The 27,285-nt window shown below is 37.8% G+C and overlaps 1 protein-coding gene across 4 annotated transcripts in view; it reads right to left on the bottom strand.

Annotated features, from left to right (window-relative positions):
• NLGN4X (neuroligin 4 X-linked) overlaps window positions 1-27,285 on the bottom strand; it is a 187,161-nt gene that overhangs the window by 147,738 nt on the left and 12,138 nt on the right. For 2 of the 4 annotated variants that reach the window (XM_074607025.1, XM_074607014.1), the window contains exons 2-3: window positions 10,565-10,726; window positions 8,732-8,815 (exon numbers count right to left, since the gene is read on the bottom strand). The gene's annotated coding sequence lies outside the window, so the exon portion shown is untranslated. The remainder of the gene's footprint in view (window positions 1-8,731; window positions 8,816-10,564; window positions 10,727-27,285) is intronic. The other 2 variants (XM_074607004.1, XM_074607035.1) reach the window with 1 other exon arrangement.

The raw sequence follows: 27,285 nt of genomic DNA, 5'->3' as shown, positions 1-27,285 counted from the left end.
AAACCTCAGAAGATCTCTTCAGTCCTCTGCTTCCCATGAAATGCACTTCCATGGGGCTGAGGTCACATCCAAAATATCCTGGGTATCGAACACAAGATTTATATTCCAAATGGTATCCAAATAGTCTTCATGTGACTTACTAGTTAACCTCAGAAGTGCACAAACTCACAGAGACCCTCTCTCTTGCATTGTAATGCTCTCTGAGGTCCAGAGCCACAGAAAGTTCCAGGTAAATTTTTAGATGTAACACTCAAAATCTCAGTAAATATTCTAGGCACCTGAAAAGCCCACTGAAACCACAATTTTATCTAGACACACAAAAATACACTTCTGTACCTGCCCAGATGTCCACCACCTCACACGTTTGTTCTCAGTTCAAAAACTAGGGGCAACTTTCCGTTTTTCAGTTCTAGATAGTAGGCACCTGTCTTTTTTCGCAAAATGAAGTAGTCTACCTGTGAGCTAGGGATTTAGAAATTTTAGTTAATGCAACCTAGATACATATCCAGAACATGGAAATACAGGTGTATAAGACAGAGCATGCAGCCCTTCTACACAGAGCTAGCAGATATGACACAGGACTTAAAGGACCCTCTGGAGGGGTGCTGGAAGTTTTATTCCTAAAACTGCACTAGAAGACCGTTTTTAAGAACCCAAACCTCTGCCAAAGAACCAAAAGCCTTAATTCTCATGATTTGTTTATCCTGTTTGATAAACAACCTCGAACCATGGCTAGCACACACATCCATGAAATTAGCTGAAAATAGCAATGAAAGTATTATTCAAGAGGTTTCAGCTTTATATAATTTCTTAAAAATTCAGAAATAAAAAAAACACCTTTGCGATTCTGTCATTACTGATTTTCCACCTATTTTATCCCTGTTCCAGTTAAAATGCTGAGCTGCCTATAGTGCTACCTGTAGTGCTATATGTGTGTTAAAACTAATCAGTTATGTATGTACTAGGCCATTTACTTTAATATTTTACTTTTTTCATAAGCATGCATAGATAATTACTGTTTGCTATTATACAGACAAATCATAAAGTCATAGACTGGTTTGTGTTGGAAGGGACCTTAAAGATCATCTAGTTCCAACCCCACTGCCATGGGCAGGGACACCTCCCACTAGACCAGGTTGCTCAAAGCCCCGTCCAGCCTGGCCTTGGACACCTCCAGGGACGGGGCATCCGCAACTGCTCTGGGCAACCTGTTCCCGTGTGGTTGTGGTTTAACTCCAGCCAGCAGCTAAGCACCACACAGCTGCGAGCTCACCACTCCCCTCCAGTGGGATGGGGAGGAGAATGGAAAGAAAAAAAAGTAAAACCTGTGGGCTTGTGGGTTGAGCTAAAAACACTTTAAGAGTACATCAAAGGAAGAGATTAATAATAATAATAATAATAATAGTAATAATAATAATATATAAAACAAGTGATACACAATACAATTGTTCAGCACCTGCTGACCGATGCCCAGCCCATCCCTGAGCAGTGATCACCCTTCCCTGGCCAACTACCGCCAGTTTATATACTAAGCATGATGTCATATGGTATGGAATATCCCTTCGGCAAGTTTGGGTCAGCTGTCCTGGTTATGCTCCCTCCCAGCTTCTTGTGCACCTCCTCGCTGGCAGAGCATGGAAAGCTGAAAAGTCCTTGACTTTGTATAAGAACTACTTAGCAACTTGCTACTTAGCAAGTAAAACATCAGAGTGTTATCGTTATTCTCATTCTCATACTAAATCCAAAACACAGCACTATACCAACTACTAGGAGAAAAATTACTTCTATTCCAGCTGAAACCAGGACACACTGTCTCACCACCATCATTGTATAAAACTTCTTCCTTATGTCCAATCTAAACCTACCCTCTTTCAGTTTAAAACCATTGCCCCTTGTCCTGTCAGTAGGCCCTGGTAAAAAGTCTCTGCACATTCTTATGAGCTTCCTTTAGGAAAGGCCACAGTGAGGTCTCCCTGAAGCCTTCTCTTCTCTAGTGTGAACAACCTCAAGTCTCTCAGCCTTTCTTTACAGGGGAGTTGTTCCACCCTCTGATCACCTTTGTGGCCATCCTCTGGACCCACTCAAGAAGGTTCATGCCTTTCTTGTGCTAGAGACACCAGAGTTGGATGCAGTAATCCAGGTGGGGTCTCATGAGAGCAGAGTAGAGGCAGGGGAAACTACCTCCCTCGACCTGCTGGAAATGCTTCTTTTCATGTGTCCCAGGATATGACTGGCTTCCTGGACTGCAAGTGCACATCACTGGCACATATTCATTTTTTCATCCACTAGTATTGGCAAGTCTTTGTATGCAAGGCTGCTCTCAATCCATTCATCCTCCAGTCTGTACTGATAGCGAGGATTGCCACAACACAGATGCAGGACCTTGCACTTGGCCTTGTTGTACTTCATGAGGTTCTCATGGTCCCACTTCTCAAGCCTGTCAAGGTCTCCCTGGATGGCATCTCTTCATTGAAGCGAATCAATTACACCACAGGCTTGCTGAGGGTGTACTCATTCCCCCATCCATGTCATTGAAGAAGACAATAAACAGTACTGTTTCAGTATGAACCCTTGAAGGACACCGCTCATTACTGGTTTCCACCAGTAACCAATGTAACCCTTGGTTTCACAGCCTACATTAAAGCCGGTATATGTAACAGATGATCTAGATGATCACAGAGATCATCTTCTGTCAGTTGTTTCTAAAAGCAACTTAAACTGCAGTGTGCAGAGCTCAAATTAAGTCATAGGGCTCCAGGAGCACACAAAATCTTCCTGTTACACTGAGCTATTCCTTTTATATAAATACTGAGGAAAGTAATTGCTGAATGGCTACTGGGAAGGTAGAGAGATATTTAGTAAAAGATGCAGATCATCTTCCCTTGCCATACTACTGAGTCATTCAAACAAACAATATATCGTGGTCTTTTAGTTAATAATGAGGATGCAGTGTGTTTTGAACCTTGACAGGATGAGGACAATGGCTTACATGTAATTGATTTACACTGAAACCTTATATTCAAAAGCCTTACTGTTCTTCGAAAAAAACCAACACTGATGTACTGATGTTTTCTGAAATCTTTTTTTTTTTAAGAATTCAAAGTTCCCTGTAGAAACTGATGTAACACCACTACTTGTTGTTCCGTACAATAGATTTAAATTATGAGTCACAGCGATAAAACATTTTCAAGTTCAAGCATTGCAGATAGTAGTAAAATTTGCACCCCGCTTCTTTGAGTTGAACATGACTCAACTTTAAAAATCACCTCTAATCAAATAAATGAGCTGCCTATGCAAAGCACAGTGGATTATTTTCTATTTCACAGAATCACAGAATCACACAGAATCACAGAATGGTTTGGGTTGGAAGGGACCTTAAAGATCATCTAGTTCCAACCCCCCTGCCATGGGCAGGGACACCTCCCACCAGACCAGGTTGCTCAAAGCGCCATCCAGCCTGGCCTTGAACACTTCCAGGGATGGGACACTGACAACTTCCCTGGGCAACCTCTTCCAGTGCCTCACCACCCTCACAGTAAAAAATTTCCTCCTGACATCTAATTCAAATCTCCCCTCTTTCAGTTTGAGGCTGTTACCCTGTGTCCTATCACTACACTCCCTGATAAAGAGTCCCTCCCTATCGTTCCTGTAGGCACTCTTTAGGTACTGGAAGGCCACTATAAGGTCTCCTCGGAGCCTTCTCTTCTTCAGGCTGAACAAACCCAACTCTCTCAGCTTGTCCTCATAGGAGAGGTGCTCCAGCCCTCTGATCATCTTGGTAGCCCTCCACTGGACCCACTCCAACAAGTCCATGTCCTTCTTGTGCTGAGGACTCCAGAGCTGGACACAGTACTCCAGGTGGGGTCTCACCAGAGCAGAGTAGGGGTGCAGAATCACCTCCCTCAACCTGCTGGCTACGCTTCTTTTGATGCAGCCCAGGATGCGGTTGGCTTTTTGGGCTGCAAGTGCACAGCATACTTGCTTACTCATGATTCAGTGAACTCCCATTAGCCGTCCAGTCTGTATAACATGAAATTTCACAATTTTAACAGTTCTTCTTTGTTGTTGTACAGTGCTTTACACAATGTAATGTTCAAATTAATTTTCTGCAAAATCAATTGTATTTATGCAATTGTTACTTAGATAAGAATACTTCTTAAATATGTAAGGCAATCATGGCTCATACTTTTTTCCAATGGACCTCACCACTGAAATTGCATTTTAACAAAAAAAAAAAAGTCATTAAAAAATTGTCAAACTATCTCCCGAATCTCCCGAAAACTTTTAGTAAAACTAATGATATTAGGTAAAAGTGTTAAAATTATTCAATTGCGTTGCCGCTTGAAAGTAAATTTAACGAACTGCGATATTTAGGTGTTTGTTATTTTATATTTGAATAATAGTTGCAAATACTTCATATTCACATTTCTTATTTGGGTTCTGCAGAAATCCACGTATTGGTGGAGATCATTAGAGTTTACCTACATTGAAGTACTTTCAGTCAGTCATACTGAAACACATAACCAAATATTGCAATAAAAAATGAATGGATACATCACTTACTTAGAATGCAAATGGAGGTAAGGAATCCTCTATATTCATTAAAGAATCTGAATATCTCTACTTTTAATGGCAAACACACCACAATATCAGTGATGCAATGAATTTGCTAAGGTTAGATTTACCAGTATCATTTCGAAGCAAAGCAACTGATGCAACTTAATTTAGATCAAATGAGCCACAGTTAACTACATCAGATTTAGGATTTCAGAATAGTCTTCCTGAATACAAATTTATCATAGAATCATAGAATTTCCTAGGTTGGAAGGGACCTTTCAGATCATCTGGTCCAACCATCAACCTAACTCTTGACAAAAACCATCACTAAACCACATCTCTAAGCACTATGTCTACCTGTCTTTTAAATACCTCCAGGGATGGTGCTTCAACCACTTCCCTGGGCAGCCTGTTCCAATGTTTGATAACCCTTTCAGTGAAAAATTTTTTCCTAATATCCAGTCTAAACCTCCCCTGGTGCAACTTGAGGCCATTTCCTCTTGTCCTATCTCATGTTACTCGGGAGAAGACACCAACCCCCACCTCTCTACACCCTCCTTTCAGGTAGTTGTAGAGAGCGATAAGGTCTCCCCTCAGCCTCCTTTTCTCCAGGCTAAACAAACCCAGTTCTCTCAGCCGCTCCTCATAAGACTTATTCTCCAGACCCCTCACCAGCTTCATAGAAAGATGTGGAACATCCTGCAGATGGAACATCCACATCTAGACAGACTCTGGTTAAATCCTGGTTAAATTCCCAGACAGTAGGTAATAACTCAATTTATACTATTTAAATATCTTGAAGAGGATGCAGTTTCCAATTTGGAAAGCTACTGAAATGTTGAGTATCAGCCTCAATTAATTTACATCACCAGAACATTAGTTCTGGGATGTTCAGCTGATAACTTCATTAGTTGATCCTGTTTATCAATTATGTTTCAATATGGAAAACACACCTGCTATCTTTCTAAAAGGAACAAATTAAAACTGAGTTCTTTCCTTCTTTCTGTTTCAAAACTGAGACAATTAGTGGGAAGAGTGTACATAGTGACACATAGACAATGTCAGCACAGCCTCTACATCATAGTATAGGTCTTAGGAGCCTACTTAATTCATAGATTTCAGTCCATGCTAATACTTCACCAAGAGAGAAAAAATGTGGGCAATACTTTTATTCCATCTAAGAGTGTAAAATACAGTGAGATTCTGAAAAGAAAACTAGAAATAAGAGTTGAAGGCCCTGCTTAACCGGAGGTTGGACTGCTCAGCTGAGTGCACTTCCATTTACAGCCATAAACCCTGAGAAGAGGAAGCAAACCAAAAATTCTGATCAACAGCACTGAATCCCGAAAGCTGAAAAGTAGGCTGAGAAGAACTGACAGCTCTATGAATGAGAGTTATATTGTGCCCTGATTTTCCTCAGAGAATTAAGAACTGATCCATTTCCTAAAACTCCCAAGACTAGAGTTGGAACAATTTATTTCTGCCTTCTAATATGAAGGCTTTATTATTCCTTCACATTTGTTATCATAAATGATACAAGACAGAAGGCTTGATCAGAGTCTGAGAACATGATCAAGAATCTGACAGTATGTGGCTACATCAAAGAAACTACACAGCACCCCACAGACTACCACAGGGCTCCATCTGCACTCTCAGCTGTCAGGTCGGGATTTTAGAACAAAGTTCCACCATTTAAACTAGCTTATATATGTGATGGAAGATCAAATTCTGAGGACGAAGCATAGGCCATTTGTTTGCTTTCATTTTTATTGCTATACTATTCACTGCCAACAAGCACTTTTTGCATACTCTAAACATAAATTGTCATTTTCTTTTCTTGAGAAAGATCATTCTGATCATTGGATTATGTGGAAGAATTTTAAATGGAGTTCTGGATGAGAATCACAGCAAGAAAAAAGCCAAAGTGATCAAAGCATGAGAATTTCTTTCTGCATTTCTCTTAAAGATAAGAGTACAATATACCAAAACTCACAGTTACAATCTGCCTGAGCTACTGTATCTAATTATATTTTTGAACCAACACTGACAAATGACACACACCATTCTCAGAGTTCTTCTGTTCATCCAAATGGATCCCTATTGTCTGCTGAAAATGCATCTTCAAAGTTAAGTTTGGCTTGGATGCTACACTTCCCTAAAAGCCTTCAGATCCATTTCAATTTGTCTCTTGAAAAAATTCTCATAGGAATATAACCTTCTTCCAGACAAAATAACAAATTCCTTAACATGTATTGCCATATTTCTGTTGTGTATTTTTTGAGAATCTTGGGGTTGGCACTTGAACATACATGTTTGTGGCTACATATAATTCAGAAAATTATCAAGCAGAGAAGCTGAAATAAATTGGACGCAAATTTACAACTTCACTTTCTACTCTCCTTGGTTTTTTTATGCATAGTCCAATTATTGCTTCATGTGAACAAGGAAATTTTCAAAAGGCACAGCTGGCTTCTGATGTCCACTAACTTGCAGTGGGAGCTAAAAACCAGACATCAATAGGCTCTGTCTCACTTTTCTATTTTAATTTTGCTTGCTTCCCTTTCTTCTCCTTTTCCCTGACTTTCCCTCTGTGCATTGTGAAAAAGAACAGAATAAAATGCCGATAAAACAGTGAAAATTAAATCACACCATCCCTCAGTTTCCCCTCCAGACTCTCCCCAGCTTCTGTGGTTTATGTCAGTGTACAGTGATAGATCTTGAGACGAGACTTTCTCTCCCTTCTTGGAACGTGACTGTGGCTAATTCTACTGCAATACAACATAAATCTACCACAAATTGTTAGTTTCAAAGACATTAAGTGGTTATTTCAACTCTGAATACAGCTTTGTATTCTTTATATCATCCTTGTATTCCTTGTATCAGTTACTTGCCTTTTTCCTGAAAAAATGTCACGACTTGTCTGAGGAGAGTAAGTAATTGAATCCTATGCATAGTATTCATGCATGTGTGTACTATTCACTATAGTTACCATTAAGAGTTCAGCTATGATCATGATCAGCATGGATGCTAAACTATTAAACAGGCTTCTGTTCATAAAATGTTTTTCATTCAATTACATTTAAATTGCTACAAAATGGAATAAACATGATTCAATGATGCAAAAATCACAGGAGTTTTCAAAGCTGTTATTTTCTTTGTCTGATTTTTACACTTCACATAGTGGTACCCTCAGATCTCATAACTAACTTGTCATACTTTGAATTTTTTCTTATTCGCAACTTTATTATCACATCACATATATTACTATTCCTTCTCCTTGAATTTAGGACCCAATGATAACACTGAAATTGAAACATCATTGTACTGCATCTAGCACAGTGATTACAGAAAGTCACACCTGCTTCAAAGTTCATAGAGCATATAAAGTGAGAAGGAAGAACTATGCGTCAGAGATACTTTTCTGGTCATTTGTACATGTCTTTCCCTTCTCATTAATCAATGCGTTAGGCACAGTATGAAGGAACGGTAATTAGTTTATTCTAAGATTTTTTTATAAATGGGATATATATTCTCACACAGATTTTTAAACTAAACCCTTGTCACATATTTCATATTGATATCATACAAATGTTTATATATGTGTATATATATACACATATATCTATATATATGTGTGTCTGTGTGTACGTTATGTATTAAAGTATGTTCTCTCATATTTTCCTAATAAAACGAGAGGAAAAGATTTTTATGGTCACAATATGAAACAGTAACCAAGCCCCTTTATTTATATGGCCCCATAAGAACTTTGGAACCCAACCTTGTTTTGCAAACTGAAGACTGTCAGCTCTATCTGGTACAGTGTGTCCGGGAAAACCCAAACCTTACTCAGTAGCAGTGCCACATTAGCCAGGTTTAATCGCGCATCTTTTAACTACAAACTGATTGGTATCAGTCAATATTTACAGAACTGAAAAATAGTAAAAATTCATGCTTATCATGAATAAGCACATAAACAGCATTAATGTTTAGAATGGATTGTATTCCATGTCTCATTGTATGAACACATGGCAAACAAGCATTGTAATCGGACATATATATTGCAAAGATATATTTCAAACACATTTAAGAACACCAGCAATAGAGATTTGCTCTCATTTCTTTTACATATTTTTGCAGAAAACAGAATTGTTCTGAAGATACTTTTAGTACTTACCACTGTGTCGTATTTTTGAGAACGCTTCAGAATTCCCCCATAGGAGGCAGCATGATTTCATTTCAGATATAGCAGAAGTTTTTCCTGTTAGGAGGAAATATATAGTGCTCTTATTTTAAAAGTTATTTAAAAGCTATTTATTAAATCATAATAAATAATCATAATACTAATAATAATACTAATACCCAGAGAATAAATACATACATTAATCATAGTGTATTGGCTTCTGTTATAAAAAATATTAGTAATATTTTTTCTTTGCAGATTGATCGCTGCTACAAAAATACGATTTTTTTTGTAACTATACACCACAAAAGTATATATTTTGTGGAAAAAAAGCTAAGGCAAGCACTTAAAAATAAAAAATAAAAAAAAAATCACCACAAAATCTTGGGGTTTAGTATGTTTTCATTATTCCTATACCAATTATTTCCCTAAATATATATTATACATATTAAAATATAAAATATAAAAAATCCAATATGAAAATATATTAAAATATAAATATTCACATATTTTTAAAAAGCTATTCGACTATTATTTTTCTTTCCTATGTGTAATTCAAAACTGTAGCTTATACTTCAAATGACATTTCAATGGACAGACTGTTTACCAATAGTCTATCCATTTTAGATAGACTATGCAGATAGACTAAATACCAATATTTACCAACAGTCTTCTCTGTCAGGACTATCTTGAGACACTGCAATTTAAAACTCAAACCTTAATAGTGTTAAGAAAGCTATTTCAGGTAATTTGCATAGGTTCCAAGACTGTATTAGCTGAAATACTTCTCTTCCCTCAAAGGCCAGCAAAGTTGATTTTATGGCATTTATAGCTGCACACATTTTGCAGGGGTAATTCGTGCACTTTTTTTTGTTGTTTTTTTTGTATCTCTCAAAGTACCAAGGCACTTCATATCATTTTTTATTTTTTTCATTAAATTGGTCAACACAGAGGAGCATTTTGTGTGAAAAATACCATTTCAAAACAAATTACAGGAGCAAGAGCGAGGCCATCAAGTATTCCTATTAGCTTGCTAATACATCAGGCAAACTTATCATTTCTGAAAAATTACACAATTCGTTTGGCCACAGCATAGTGCCTATTAACACTGTAGAAACACTTCTGCAATAAGCTGACAAATATGTTCCACAAACTTATACGGCTTTCATGGTCCACCTGCATCAGTAGAAACAGGCACGATTTCCAGATAACAGATAAAGTGTGGGCTATCATCACAAGCAATGTATCTATACATACACATGCATACAAACACATTCTTTCTGTGTATTCATTTATACAGTAATTTAAGAAATAAATTAGCTTTTAGCAATAAAGATCCTAAGGTTCATGACACTGAGTTTTCATCTTCTATTTCAGAAAATATTCCCATACTACTTGAAAAAAAAAAAATCAGATTTCAGACTTCACTTTTGAACAAAATCAATGGTGTAAATGAAATCAGGCTTTAACACTTACTTGCTACTGGCAGATTCCACAGGCTTAATCACACTGAATAACTTTTTCTCATGAATAGTTTTGCCTCACTACAGCCAAAGCACTCCCTATAACTGCAATTCATTTTAACACCTGCAAACACAGGCCTTGATTCCATGTAAAGAAGGTGATTAACTTGAGAAACTGGAAATAAATACCAGCGGATGGATATCTGAATAAATGGCTGAAAGGGAGAAATTTAGGAATATGGAAGCAAAGCAAAATTCCTTATGAATAAGCAACGTGTGAAACACTCCAGCTAAACTGTGAAAGTGTCCATCTGGACACTTGCTGCAGGGGAAGCCTGGCAACACCGCAACTTTTCATACACACCCGTTGAGGAATCAGAAGTTGAAGTTTAGGGCAATCTTTATTCCGAGCTACAGTAATGTCTTAAATCTCTCCACATGACAGTGGCTCTTTTACTGGAGATTGCACTGCTCACGTAGACTTTGACAGCCATTCCAATTATCCAACAGTAGTAGCTGATTAAACCTAGGATATAAGAAATAAGGAAGGATTTAAGGAATGGCTGGAGAGTGAAACTATACTAAGGCTGACAGAGCTTCCCTTCTTAATTGTTTTAAACTTGCATTTCCTTATTTCAGCAGCCTTTATAGTTTAATTCCTGCTACTAGTCATGTCAGCTTTGCTGGTAAACATGGGGATTGTATTTACTGTATGTCCATAGCACCTAAATAGTCTCCAGCTTTGAAGCATAAAAATGAATGAAGAAAGTGTTTCTTGCGAACTAGGTTTTCCAATTTTATCTTTGTACATATGTGCTTATCCTTTTCACCTTTAGTTTGTCTTACAGATCTTCTAATTCTCCATGGTAGATTGATTTTAATTGTAGATGACTAGATTACAGTTTAGACTTTACATATTCTAGTAAACCACACTGTTCTCTCTTGACCATTTCCAGGTCATGTTTAGACTTTATCTCTGTAATAGTCAATTGCTCTCAAAAAAACAACTGCAAATACTGCACTTCCTTTGTATCCATATGCTTTTGGGGCACATGGACACACGTGAGACAAAATAGAGACGCCATGTAAATATATTTTTCTTTTTTAAAGTGTCATTTTATCTCCATATTTGTGACAACTGATCTCCTCATAATTATACAAATTTAAGAAAAATATTCAGGAAAATTGTCAGTCCTTCTAAGCACATTTTCCAGAAGTCTAAAACAGGTTTTCTCACCAGTCCACAGACTCAAAGGTGACAAATCTGATAGTGCTATAACGACCCATTTTAATGCTACTCAGTTTAAGCTTACTTAATTGACTCATTTCTCAGAATTATCACAACAGTCTCTGATTTTATAGGTGACACAACAACGAGTAACTAAGGCTGATGTTCTGTCATCATATTTACACAGTTGTCTTAGTCTTTACCTAAGAAATAAAATCTCTGTCTCATAGAAATTTTGTTTTGTTTTGTTTTAAACATGATGACCCACTCTCTCCAGCTAGCCCAAAAACTTCTGACAGCTGTTGTCAATATCCAGATATAGGCTAAAAATATTTGTTTAGTCTTTGATGCTCTATTTTATTCATCACGATGACTGGACTAATGTAATTAACTTCGGTTTGAGCAGACAGGTTCATGAAGTCTCTCTAAGAAAATGTACCATTTGAAATGCAGTCTAGCATCTTTAAATACATCTTTAAATCTGTATCCCTTTTTCCCAATGGTACAGCTTCATATCAAGTTCTTTCTTTTGAACATTTTGATAATAAAGTCTCTCCACTGCTAAATTCAAGAATTTCATACGTAGTGACACATTCTACAGCAATTAAATTTTAAAATTTTTTGAACTGTAAGTAGAAAATCACTGAATAAAGAATGGGTAAATGCATCTGTGCAGTTCTGTGATGTTCTCCCAGCATCAACAGCCCAGAAATCACAATATCAGATAAGCAGATGTTGCTATTTCAACTGTTTTTTGCCTGGACAGTTTGGGAGGAGGGGGGTGTTCAGAAGAGGAAAGCCAGCTAGAGGTAGATCTCACAGGAGGAATAGGATGCAGACCAGCTAGAGGAGTATCAGAGATATGCAAATGAAATTAGCTTTCTCCCTAATTTAGGCATTTGAAAGCTAAATACCTAAATCTGACCTCAGGCTTCCTTTTATTTAGCGAGAAAAAATAGGCATCCTGAATGGTATGTCTTATTTATCTCCATGAGTCAAAGAGTGTGGGCTTTAAGTAAGAAAACAAACAACCCACTTGCCACATATACCAACTGAGGTAATGTTGACTTACAGATATCTAAGAAATAAGTGATGGCATCTTATCTTCTTTAGTTAAACCAAATGTAAGTAAGCATCAAATAACGCAAAGTCAAATGTAATAACACAGTGAAATGTAACTTCTCCTTTGCTAAACGTGCAGTAACTCTCTCTTTGCCTAGGGAGAGGAAACTTCCAACAAGAAAAAGCTCCCATTTTGGGGATCCCTTTTTCCACTTTAATCAAAATCAGCAGACCAGAACAAGACAGGAAGCCACTCATGCACACACTCCCCCTTAAATGAACATATTCCAAGTTCTATTCCTTGTCTTCAAGCAGATCAGAAAGATATGGTGGATACTGTGTTGTTTCTTTCACCCTCTGACATAGTAGTTTCCTCACAATTCTCTGCTCATCTCTTTCTGCTCTACATAGTTAAACCTATGAACCTACCTGTGTCTCTGATCTTGATTCCTGCCTGTCCCATAAGGATCACCATGTGGTAGTACGCTCAGAGAAATCAGGAAAAAGAGACTGACACTCCTCTGAAGTCAGAGGTAAGGGACGGTATCCTCAGCCACAAGCAACTAGAATATCCCACAGAAAAGATGGGTGGCTTCAGGGAGAAATGACAAAAAAAAGAAAGAATAGGAACGTATGAATCTGTGGCAAGGTCTACAAGGTCAAGAAAAATACTAGCAGAGACCAGAGATGAACAGAGAAAGCAGGCAGGACAGTCTAACACAAACAACAACCAGAGACCGCTCTTAGAGAACATGAGCTACTACTAAATATACAACCACAGCGGCAGAGGAACGATAACACAGAAACAGAAAGGCTGAGGCCATCTCCACAGGATGCAGACCAGGGAGGAGGAATGAAGCTGTTCATAAGGCACTTGTTCATAAGGCACTACAAACAAGTGATATGAATTTGCAGAGGTCCCTATTTTTTCAAAAAGTACTAACATTTCTTGAAAAACCTTCTTGACTTCAGAAATACGTAGATATGGGTCTTTGCTAATAAGACTGGTAAAACACAAGTTCATTTCTCATGTGGGCTACATCAGTATCACCATGAACTACCTATCAAAATAAAGACATTCTGTGATACAGCAGATAAAGCAGATTAAAAAGTCCTTAACAGAAGAATGAATGAGGGTAAATATTTGAATAGCATATAATACACATTTCATTAGAAAATTTGAATATTTTTGCAACACCAACAAGTGGAAATCTAAAGGATGAAAGGATGACAATATCAGTACAATGAGATTCCAAACAAACCTAATAATTAATACTACAGGTCAAAAACCTGAAAAGCTCCAGAATAAAAAATATGCTGAAGGAGAAAAAAGAAAACCAATAAAAAACCAAACAAACCAAAAACCAAAACACAACAAGCAGGCTGGAAACAAAGACTTCAGACTCAGTTTGAATCAGAACAAAACAAAAGAAATCTGAAGAATTTGCAAACTGCTATGAGAAGTCAGGAAGGAATTAAACTCATGAACCCTGGGCCCAAAACAGCAACACATGCAAGAGAAATGCTGATGATGCAGAAGGATTTGCCATGTTAAGAAATTCTGAATGGTAAATGGAACGATAAATCCCCTTAGGGGAACTCGAGGCCAGAAAGTAGCAATGCCAAGAAAGCATGTAGAATAAGACACGGTAAAAACGAAGGACACAAGAAAGGCTAAATCTAAGGTCAAACAGAAGGGGAGAAAGTGCCAGTCCTGTGTCAAAAGAAAAGGTTGATTCTCAAGTCAGGGATAAGAGAAAGGCCAAGCCTGAGATTAAGGAGGAGGAGGAAAGGAGAATAAGATACAGCTAAAGAAGACAGCAGAAAGGGGAGTGGAAAAGACCTAGCGGAATAAAAATAAAAGATTAAGGACAAACCCAAAGTCAAAGGAAACAGAATCCAAAGAGTGCTTCAAGACCATGCTGAGATATGCTGAAATTAAAGATCAGTTGGAACAGCAAGAGCTCCACATAATAATCCTCAGGCTGTCAAGGTACAGCTTTCAGAGACTGTAGACAGGGAATCAGATGAATAGAAGACAGTATAATCCACCCAGTGTCATGAAGTTCAGATCATATATTCAGTCCTCACTTCAAGTATATATTTAAGTCTCCTTGGGCCTTTTAATATTATTTCTGTGTTTCTGAAACTAACAGCAAGAAATGTGCCAAAAGGCACTTAAACATTTATTACAGCAAGGCTCTCGCTATGCTCGAGGTAACGTTGACTATCTGTGTCACTTCCAAATTATGACTAGTAAAGCAATTACCCTTGATGAAATCACATATATATCTCTGTGCACGAGCAAGCTCTTATAAATATATCTGCCTTTCCCCCATATGAGATGGGAGGTAATTCAGGAAGAAATTCTCTTAAAATTTTCATAGTCAGAAAGACTGGAATGACTGAAAATTCATTCAATGAAGATTCGTAACTGAAAAAGTTCTTATCTTTACACAAATGATGTGTCAGATACTACCATTGTTGGTTAATGCACAGTCAAAATATAAGCCACTGAGCTGTTTTTCACACACCCTCCCCAAAAAAATGCAGTGTAAAGTGAGAGAAATTACAATCCCAGCTATCAAACTGAAATCAGCCCAACAAAATCTGTTTGGACTTAGGTCTCTGTCTATCTAGCTGCATAAATTTCCATTCCTATACTATCTAAACATCTTTCCGATGGATAGGACAGGCACAGGGAGCTATTCCAGTTCAGTGTTGGTATAACTGAGAAGTTGCCAGAGATACAAGGCAGATGTCCCCAACGGGCCACATCGCCAGAAGTTCCGAGACTTCCTTCTCTTGAAAACTGAGCTCTTATAATTTTCATCTTCACGGTGCTTTCCAGTTGTCCAGAATGAAATTAAAATGTTTGTAAACCAAATCATAGAATGTGACCCACCTATATTGCATCTCCAAAACAAATATTCACAGAACACCTTTCAGCCTAGCATGTCCCTGAGGGCACCACCAGCCGTGACTGTCCTTGCCCAGGCAAGATGCCCAGGCAGGTGCACCCCTCACCCTGCCCAGGCCCCAGGACCCCATGTCAGCCGCCTCGGGGCCGTCAGCCCCTGCCCCAGCGATGCTGCAGCAGGGCCGGTCTACAGCTCCCCACAGCCCTGCCCTGACCGGCCTCCTGAGCTGGGCCCACCAGCAGGCCCACATCCCAGCCTTGGCCTGTCCCCAGGGAGGTCCTCCATGCCCAGGCCTGGGGCTGTCCCAGTGCTCCTGGCTGCCCTGCGCCTGGCTGGGGGTGGGACAGGACCTGGCTGCCAGGCCCTGCCGTCACCCACCATGGGGAACCCCCAGTACTCCTGGCCCCTGTGATGCCGCGGTACAACGTTACCAAGTTCAAAAGTGAAGTGAACTGCTCATGCAGCATAAAATTCTAACTTTAACCAGGCATATGATGAGAAACAAATAAGGAGGATTTCCTTGCGGCAGGCTTAATTCCACCCATAACAGAATCACTAAAATCCACATCTCCTAAGCCTGTGATAAGTTTTTTCCCCAGCCATCTTCATGGAAACTATGTGGATTAAAAGCAAACAAACATACAAACAAACAAAAACACACACCAAGCACTGCAGCAGAGTAAACTCATACAATCAGTCAAGAATAGAAACAACTATTTACCACTGTTTTTTTTATAACATTCCTCTATTGCTGAAACTTCCATTTCTCCACCCAGACTAACTAAAACCTCCGAGATAAACCTAAGCACTAAATTCCTTAACTCCAATGAGTACTCAAAATTACAGACTCCACAGAGACATGAATCTTACTATAGACTCTATGTTTCTTCTCTGGAGAAGCCCTCATTTTTTGTTATATCCTATCTTTACATTTTTTTACCTGACTGAGCCACCTACTTAGCACCTATACCGGATACAGAGGTGCTGCCTCTCAAATAGTGTACCTGATAGATTAATCATGTTGTGAAAGGGGTTGTATTTACATTTCCTTGGGAGGTAACACTCAGAACATTTGTTGCTAGCATGTGTTCAGTGTAAAGGTTGCTGCTTTTGTTTCAGCCCCTTAGTCTTCTGCATCCAGAACCTCATCATTTTTTTGAGTTATATCTGTTGGTATAATGAGTGATGATAACTCTCTTTACAAACCTTGCTAAACTTTGAGATTACCTAACTGAAATTTTAACACGACAAATTGTCTTAAAATTGAGCAATCAAAAATGAAATAAAATAAGAATGGCTTTCATCCTAGTAGAAAGCATTATATAAAGAAGGGGCAATGAGGTTACTGGTTCCATCTCTCTGCATTTTGCATTAAATCATCAGGTGAAAATAAATGTCTTGATCTGTAATAAATATATAAAGGTGGTCATCACTGAACTACAGCCTCAGACCATTTAGATGTAATTCGCATTCTTTTACCTTGACATTGGACCTCCTTCCCTATCACTTGCCCTTTCTCCTTGAAAAAGGTATTTCATAATTTATTTCTTCTAAGTAGTTTTTACCTGTGTAGAGATTATCATCACAAGCTAGGGGCAGACATAATCACATCCTTCATAGACCTATGGACTAAAACCCACACAGGTTAAACTGGAAGGAATGTGTTTTTCCAGCCTCCTTCCTCATCTCAAAAAGGTTGGCAACAAAGAATGAACAATGTTATCACAAAAATAACTTGTGATTGGGTTTGGGAGTAGACAGTAACAAACCCAAAGTACAACAGCAATGTGATAGGATCATCTTAGCAGTCTTTAAAAACAAACAGTGTAGCTAGAATCATTCAAGTATTGATTAAATAGATTTCTCTAGATATATTTTCTTAATTAAAAACTTTATGTGATGAAGCAACTAATCCCAGAATCCATTTCCAGGGACATGGAGGACAAGGTAGTCATCAGGAGCAGTCAGCATGGATTCACCAAGAGCAAGTCATGCTTTATTAGATTGATAAACTATGATGGAACACCTGGCTTTTAGACGAGAGGAGAGCAGTGGATATTGTCCACCTGAACTTCATTAAGGTTTTCCACACTGTTTCCCATAAGATCCTTCTAGAGAAGCTGATGGAGTCTGGACTAGACGAGCAGACAAAGGCTCAGGGGGATCTTATTAATGTTTACAGATAACTGAAGGGAGGGTGCAAAGAGGATGGGGGCAGGCTCTTTTCAGTGACACCCAGCGACAGGACTGGAGGCAATGGGTACTAACATAAACACAAGAGGTTCCCTCTGAACATCAGGAACCATTTTTTTACTATGAGGGTAAATGAGCACTGGCACAGCTTGCCCTGAGAGGCTGTAGGGTCTCCCTCCTTGGAGATATTCAAACACTGTCTGGACATAGTTCTGGACAACCTGCTGTAGGTGTCCCTGCTTCAGCAGAGGCATTGGACAAGATGATCTCCAGAGGTCCCTTCCAACCTCAACTAGTCAGTCATTTTGTGCTTCTGTGATATGTAAATGTGCCTTTTTTGAGAAAGACTGAATATGCCATCAAAATGAGAGTCTTGCCTGACTCAAAGAAGCCAGACTCCTGTTGCAAAGGTTATAGCAGATGTTCAGTGTTTGGTTATGTCTAATTCATGCCAGTGAATCACTTCATCAATTACTCAGATCCTTATTTCTCCTTATGGAGCAGTGTCATTTGGTATTAGCAACTGAAGACCAGCTTAAACTATAATCTCCCACATCTCAAGTGAGTATCTTTGTGCAAAACTGAGCAACAGCCTCATTCAAGTCAAGTAGAAAAAGGATTGCTAGTCCTGTATCTCCAGGGGTTGTTCTGTCCTCAAATGAGACAAGGGAAGAAACATATTTTAATTCTTTCCCACTTGATTTAAATCATGATACAGAATCATCTGCCTATCAATGGAAAGTCACAGAGTCAGAATAAGGGGAAAGAAATAGCTCCATCCTTTTCTAGCACTACAAAGAATTCAGTGACACGAAACAGGACATAGGTACACTTACACCTCTTTCGAGCCTCCCTGCCAAGAAGAGAAAAGCACTTAAGTCTCTATCTGGCAACCATAGCCTTGTGTGCAAATACAAACACATTTGAAACCCGCAAGACTGTGTTTCATATGACTGTTATGAGAGCACCTCCAATTTTGACGCTTAATGGCTCTGTCTCCACTGGCTTCCCCTAAGCCTCGTCCCCACAGTTGTCTACATCACAAGGCCTTCTAGTAAAATCACAATTCCCTTCCTTTTTACACATGTGGGGTTTCCTTCCAACAGATAAAATAACTGTATGTAGGAGTAAACAGGAAGAAAGAAGTAAAAGGGACTAAAGAGCAGTTCCGGATCATGGCTCAACCTGCCCATAGCCCAGTCTGCACCAACTGTTCCAAATCCTACCCCAGCTTGCAGTCTGAATATGGACAGAATTTACTTTGGTAACAAAGAGCAATGACAGAAAATTACAGAGAATTTATATCTAAGGTTCATATTTCTCTTCCTTCAAATTCAGTGAGGAGAAAATTCTTTTTTCTGGAAACCTTTCTTCCTCTAATTAAATTCCATTCTGGCTTATCTGGGCTCTACTTGAAACTATTGGTTTTCCCTTCTCTCACTATCTGTTTTCAGGAAAGTTTTGGCAGTTTACCAAAATCACAGTATATAAAAAAGCAAATATTTTAAAATGTGTATCCTTTTTTACAAGCAAAACATGACATAACAGCAAGGATGGCAGCTGCTACCAGCATTACTATTATATTGGGAGCGCATGAAGAGACTAAAAGAGAAGGGATCCTGTCTTGATCGGAATCTAATGACCAACCTCATTCCCTGATCTCAGGAAGCAAATGAGGCAGGGACAGGGGGTGAGATGGCATTTTGGGGGCAGAAAACTAAACTAGGTTCCCTCTACAACTGGGACTTGGCACCTGCAGCCCAACCTCCTTCTTCACTACCAGATTACTGTCAGCTGAGCAATGTGAAGTCCTCAAGTGGCAACAGGCCATGTTGAGTGTTGAAAGTATGACTTTAAGGTGTTTTGCAGAAGGTGTGGTAAATGTTGTATTTAGCGTCTTATGGCTTTTGGTTTTCTTTTTTTTTCCTATAACTTACAATATTCTGTGAAGACCATACAAAAAAAGCAACAGAAAACAACAAAGTTATAAACTTGAAAGAACATTATTGATTTTTGCAAAATTTTGAATTCGAAAGCTGAACTGAATTTACGAAGGCAATCTTAATTTGATCCCCTTATGATTTGACATTACTAAAGGATATAATTTGAAAATAAATTACCTGGGTTTTTTTGACTTAACATTCTGGATGCACAATCTGGAAGAATTTGTGATTTTCCCAAGAAACCTTAAGCATGCTGCTTTTTAACTTATGATTGTTGTATCTTTTTCATCTGAATTATACTTGCAGACTAATATAATGCATATATAACAAAACATATCACCATTCAACTTGTTATTGCCATTTGCTATACATCTTCTACAGTGTAAATTATTTTGATTATTTCTCTCTCACCTCATCTTCTTAATTTGCTGGGTGCGCTAGAGGAAAAAACAAACAAACAAACTAACAAAAAAAACCAAACAAACCCAACCAAAGGGATTACTATATGCCTATCAACATTCTGAACATATCTAATGGTGTAATAGCTTTCCCTTCATGCCTCTCCTGGTTTTGATTATCTTCTCTTTTAAAACTAATGTCTCCCTATCTATACGTACATATACCCACTTATATATTCTTATTGTAGCAAACTGATTCACAAGTTCCTTAAACAAATCTCAGACAAGTAAACACTGAGCCAAGAATTTAGCAGAGAACTCCATGTGCCTTCCTCACACTTGATGACTTGAGGCTGTCTTCAAGCCATATATAATAGGTGAGAATGTGGCCCTAAATCCTTTTGATAAGTTTGAGGTATTCAAAAGATATTTGTGCAATAAATGCATTTTTTTAATGTTTCTACTAAGAATTAAGTCAAATGCAGAAAGTTAAACTCATTAATTATAACTTAATCATTCATTATAGTTTGATTGTGTTGAATGAACCGTGTAGCAAATGTTAGATAAAGGTTAAGAGGGATGATAGATTCCTGGAACACCCACAAGAGATGCATGAGCCCCTGACACTGGATTATCTCAATCCTCAGCTAATCAACCACTCCGTGTACTAACTGAATCTATTAGATTTAGAATTCTCCAAAATTAGCACCAGACAGTGTAAAATAATTAATTGAACAAGCTAATAATAAACACAGTAATAATAAAAGCCCTTAAATTTCCCCAGAGCAGGAAATCAATATGTTGGTAAATTTATTTAAACTCCATTATATGAACTGAGTAAGTTGCCTAAAATGTTTCCAGTGTCTTGGAATATTTGCTGAAGATTGTAAACCTTCCCAAAAGACTAATAAATCTTCTCTTGTCTCCCATCAGGGTGAGAAATGAAAAGATGTCTCTCACTGTAAGGCTATATATAAAGTCATTGTTCTATATTTAGAACATTCTGTTTTCGGCTAGACCTTGCTTGCTCAAGGCTGTCAGTCATCTTTAGATCTCCTGCCTGCAATAGCAACAGGCTATATCATACAATGTTGATTACAGGTCATAACAAAAACAAATTTATGATTATCAGGAGTCCAATATCTCCACTCTCTTTCCACTTATCTGGTTGAGAAGTCAATTGCTTTCCTCTGCCCTGCTGTTACTTGGAAGAATACAGATATTCAGGAGTGAATGAGTTATGAATACTACCCTTTTAGTATTTTAGTTCCCAAAATTGAAGAAAGGCTACAGTTGCTCTGAGCAGAAACTAAAAGATTGATCCAGAGCCCTTTGAAGTCAATAAAAGTCCTCATGAGATCAGTAGACTGCAGAAGTTGGTACAAGTATTCATGTCTCATATTTGCTGTCTCATACTTGGCTGCAGCCTATTGGATACACAATTTTGGGAGAAAATTCTGACAGGACATAGGTAACTATACTCAGCAGTAGTTGCTACTGGAAAATTAAAAATCACACCTAAGAGCACGGTTGTGACAGCAACAACGATCACAAGGTCTCAAGTACAGCATTAAAGAGAAACATATTTTAAAAGTCTCTTGGACAAAAGCAAAACTGCTGCCATTTTGCAAACCACAAGGCAAACTTTACCCCAAAAAGCTTTAAGAACTGAACATATACCCTGAGTCATAAAGAGAAACAAAGCTAACTCTGAACAAACTGGTATATCACGTGCTACATTGTAGTGCTGTGGGAAGACAACAGTTCATGTCCCAGAAGCTGAATGTCAGAGAACTTTATGCCTCAGCAAAGCACCCAGCATCTGGAGGACCGAAGAGCACCACTGTGTCCCTGTGCTGACATGTGTACTGAGTCCGGCTCTCCAAGTAACTTGGAGTTACACCTTGAACAGTGCTGCAAAATATTTGTAGAAGTACTACTCTGAGTACACACAGGCTCCAGAAACATGCATGTGTGGTCAATATTAATATGGAGGATAATGATAAAGTAAAAGCTCACACCGGGCACCTAAGTGGCCTGATTTTCAAAAGCTTCGAAAAACTAATACCTCAAAAGACCCCTCTGGTGTCAAACCACTGCAGCAATAAAATCCTTGTCTTTCTTGAGCACTGCAAACTCCAAATGTTGTGTACGTTATTTTTCAAAAAGTAATTGCCTATTTGTAGAAAATGTTCTCACCATAGGTAACTATGCTAACAAAGATATTCTGCATGTGAGTAAACATTTGAAGTTTTTACAAATACACTTGATTTTCCGCTAATACATAACCTGTATTATAAACACATAAAACCATTGCAGTTTGCAGTTCTTTTTCATTCTTTTTTTCTATTAACCCAAGATGCAATTGAGACTCATAGATGGACAAGTGACAAATGTTTTTGTTGTAGTCAGCAGCTGGTTTTAGTTAATAATTCAGTTATTAAATCTCATAAGTAAACAATAGGACATCATGGAAAATGCTTGCTGTTATTTTTTAATAGAGCTCTTAACTTTGCATTATGTTAGGGAAGGCCTTCAATTTTATTGCTTTTTTTTATTATTCTCAGAAGTTAAAACTGAACTTGAGATATTGAGAAAAAATCCTACCTATAGAAAAGACAGATCATATTCTTTTGAAATTAGATTCTTGTTATGTAATTGCTTCCAAACATGTAAACAGAAATTATCACTATCTGATTATCTATGCACAAAGAAATGCTACTGTTTCACTCAAGAATCCAACTGGAATATATGCTCTCACAAAACCAAACCTCCCTAGCTGGTATTCAAGAGGCAGATGTTCACAGTAAACAAACCACTACAGATGGTCATTTTTTATCCTTTTTTAGAATTTGAGTTTGAATTTGTTGCAATTTACTTTTTTTTTTAAAATCACTCATTTAAAAAATGAAAAAAAAAAAGCTATTCATAGAACCCATTCAAGATTATCAAGTTGATCCATGCAATCTTTTGTTTGGCAATAAAAAACATCAAAATATTAAAAGAGCAGAAGAATACATAGACATAGGAATAGACATAGACGTACTATTTTTTTTATTAGAACTTGAAATTGCTTTATTTGAAAAATAATATTTTACTGTGAGTTTCAACTAGAAAAAAAATCCATAATCCAAACGTATCTAATCCTTTAGCTCTTTTCATGTGAGAAATAGTAACTGTTGCTGTTGAATTGAGAAACCTGTGCTGCAACAACCACTATATTAGCTGTTCCCTTGATTGCTATCCTTTGGTATAATTTTAAAATGGAATTGAAATATTTGTCATTAATTAGGGTTATATAACGTGCTCAACCATGATTATAAATAATGAAGCTAGTCTTCTGCTTCCAAATTTTCATATTGCAATTAATTCATAACACCAAAAAAAAAAAAAAGTTAGAGGTTTAGAACATTCAGGGTTGGCTAAAAATGGAAACTGCTGGTTTTATTGCTGCTTTTGGAAGTTTAAATTTTATGTCTTGAGTTAAATACATTTAGGCAGGCAACCCACATGGAGATTTTCCCTATGAAATACCTATGAAATTTCCAGTGCCTATATCGTGAACTTAGTCCTCTAAATGTAACTGCTCTACATTGCACTTCACTACATGCGCACATTCAGCCATCTCCACTGTTTTCTGCTTAGCAAAACTTGCAAAAGAATAAGAGATCGTAGTCTGAACCCATAAACCTCAGCCATAGTAAAATATATCCATTATAATTATTTCCAATAATGATGGAATACTATGCCTACTGTATTTACTTTTTTTTTTTCACACATTTTAAACTCAGAATAATTGAAAACCCTATGAAACACCTCCACACATTTTTTCAGGAGTGTGCCTCACACAGAATTTACTTGTAGATAACCGTCATACAAAATGATCTCTTTCTTTCATGCATAATGATATGCATCTGATAGTCATCTGATCAGATATGCATATAACTGAGTAGCTTCTATTTTTCATATATGACTAAACCCACTGAATGAAAATGTTGGATGGAAGAGAGAAGCTTCTTGACCCCAATAACCCACAACAAACTGTGAAAAACCCGCTAGCATGCAAAAGTTCAAAAAGGACAAGAGTCTTGATGATTCAGGCCTCTGATATGTGCAGCAATAACCTCAGATTAAAGATAGAGCCTAGACTATCAATGGCATTCAAGCATATCAGACATGCAACAATCCCACACCTTCATAAGAAGAATGGGTTTGAAAATGACACAAATGGTCAAATGTCAATAACTATATTGCCATGAAAAGCGCAGTCCTTTATGCTAAAAGGCGATCTGTAACTTTATATAACAGAAATAACAATAAAACACAATTGTAAAGGATCTTTGCTCTAGAAATAACACGAGTGTCTCAGGAAGGCCTTAGAATAGAAAAGGCAACAGCATATAGTCTGCAGAATACTGTAAACTGACCAAGATCATATTTACATTTATTGATCATGTTTCACCTGATGAATTTATTGCTTACAAACATTAATCACAAGTGCTAATGTCATTCTAAAGAAGACCTTAAAAAAGGTAAATTGCATCCCAAAGTCCTTACTTCTTCCCAGAAATTGCAATGAGAGTCTAGAATAACTAGTTGCACACAACTGTCTACAGTTTGAAAGCAGACTTCTGTCGTATGCAAAAAGCACCATCCCACAGGGAACTCAAGCAAGTACTTTCCTTAAAAACTTTAGAAAAATCTTACCAATCATCTGCATTTACTTTTAATGATCCTACTAGACAGTTAATCTAGTCACCATCCGATAGTATCTAGACTGAAGGATGAGTAATAAATATTAAGTTTAGTTGTAGTTTTTCTTAGATACAACCAAAACTCACTGCATTTCAAAGAGATTCGGAACTATAGTACTGGGTTTCCGTGGCATCTGAGCTAAACCAGCGGTATAAAAGCCTTATTTAGAAAATAAAGGGCACTGGCAAACAAATAGAGTTCTCATTGATCTCACAGAGAAATCTTTGAGATGCTCATTCACCAGTAGAGAAATCACTGAAATCCAGAGGCTGTTGGTGTCTCACGCCAAAGTCATATTTACTGAACCAAGTGTAGGGGAAAAAAAAAAAAAGTCAGCACGAAATTTTTGTCATACTGCTCAGCACATGAGAGAATGAATTGATTATCTATAATGTGTGGCCCTAAAAATATAATGCATTCCTTCCTAGCTCTCCCAGTTTGTTTAATATATTCAATAGGTATTTGATAAAAAAATTTAGACACAGTCTCATTTAACACATACACAGTTCACAGTAGGAAACAGAGTAGCAGCCCTTCAAGGATCTTTCATCAACTGCTAAAGAGTGAGGCATATGGTAAAATAAAGGTGGGGGTTTTTTCGTTCGGGTTTTGGGTTCTTTTTTTCAGTTCATTCTTTTTTTGAGGGGCGTGGTGGTCGTTTTTTCCCCAGTTCTTCTATCAGAATAGTCCAGAATCTACACAGTCACAATTTCTCAGCTTCTTTAGTTTGCATCAGCCAACCTCTAAGAATAATTAGTCTGAGGCATCCAGCCACTGGACAACTGATCTTATGATCTAAAGCAGTTACTTGGACTATTAAGAAACTTTTGTATACTTTCAATGCACAGATTTTTTGGGAAAGAAAACTACTGCTAGGCTTAAAGATGTGATGAAAAAAGATATGCTACTGTTGGGATTAGTTTGGAAGACTGAATCAGTTGGTATCCAGCTCAAGAAATTCTGTGGGCACTGCTGCTTGCAACTACAAAAGCCAAGATCATCAAGGATAACTCTTTACTGCCTGTTGTGATATCTCAGCTTCTAGTGAATTTAGCCATCTGATCCTGCAACATCATTCCTCAAAGCACAGCTCTCTGAATGTGGCATTTCTGGGAACAGCACCAAGATATGACAGCAATCACTGTATGTGTTGTTAATGCCTGTGGCTAGATTTTGTATTTTGGAATACCTTGAGGAATCGGGTAATGTGGATATCAGGCAATTCTTGTGGTGATTTACAACGTCATAGTGCACCTAAATGTACCATGGCAGTTACTGTTTGATAAATGCTATAGTCTTATGGGAAGAGAGGTCACCCTTCCTTGCAAAGGATACATTATGAAATGCTAGAAGATATCAGGGGATACAAAGTCACCTTATACTTTGAAACAGTGTGCAAAAAAGTACTGGTTGTAATTATATAAATATAGCAAAACATAAGGTAAATTCAGGTGGGTTATGTCTTAAAAGATCACTAAATCATTTAAAAATAAAGGTATTCTACTGATATGCTATGACTTTGCCTAGACCAAGCTAGACAAACAAAACCCTTGGAATTGTCTCTACTCTCCCTTTTTGAGGAAAAGGCAATATTCAGGAGAAAGTTCTAGTGATCCTAATTTTCATATCTCTGCTCTTAAGCTTAAGTGACCTAATAGAAGTTTTGATTCCCGAATGCTGTTAAGGCATGTTTTGCTAGCACCTCAGCCTTAGTAATGCCAAGGCTCTGCAGTTCACAGCTCTGTAAGCTGTCCCCTAAGCCATTGAAGCAGTGTTTTTCAGATCCTCCATAACAGTATTTTTCTGTTTCCCTTGATGTTCTCAAACTCTAGCTCTTGTGTTGTTATTCTCACAGTCTTGCAACTGCAAATCCCAATAGTTTTGTTATGGTAGGCACTCGTGGAAACAACTACCCTCCTTTGCCCACCCTACCACACCAGCTTCCCTTACCTTCTGTTTTGTAGACCATAGTTTATAGTAGAGAAAACCAAAATATAGTGCACAGCAGATAATAATCATTTAAATATATAGTAAAAATTATCCAATAATAAATTTTAATAATCAATGTGTAACACTTGAATCTAAAAATTACCTTCCTCCAATTGGCACTAATAGCATCAAGAATTGAAACAACCAGTGGGAATTTTCACATGGTCTTGAGTACGGAGTGTGAGGGGAGAAGGATGTAAAAAAAAAAATAAAAATCACCAGCGTTGCCATCTTCATTGTTTCTACCTGCTGCAACAGAGGAAATCTGCAGAGAAAGGTGTTCGTCAGGGACTCCCCATCATTGACACTGCTTTTCCTGAACAGCCCCTGGGAAGAGTGGTCTTTTCTTTCCTCTCTCCCATTTGGTTCCTATTTTTCTTGTATTTTCTGCCTAAAGTAACATTCATCATTAGACCACACTAATAAAATTCTGTGTATGTAAGCCTGTCCCAACATCCTTTGTGTAAAAATACTTATGAAAATCTAGAATGAGCTTGCTTTCCTATAGCTCTAGACTGCCAGCCCAGGAAAAAGAAAAGAGCTGAAGTCAATTTGTTACCTTCAAAATCATGGCAGATAGGCCAGAGTGACTCCTG

This window comes from Larus michahellis, chromosome 1, assembly GCF_964199755.1.
Source record: "Larus michahellis chromosome 1, bLarMic1.1, whole genome shotgun sequence".
NCBI lineage: Eukaryota > Metazoa > Chordata > Aves > Charadriiformes > Laridae > Larus > Larus michahellis.
This window is presented reverse-complemented; position numbering and strand designations above follow the sequence as displayed.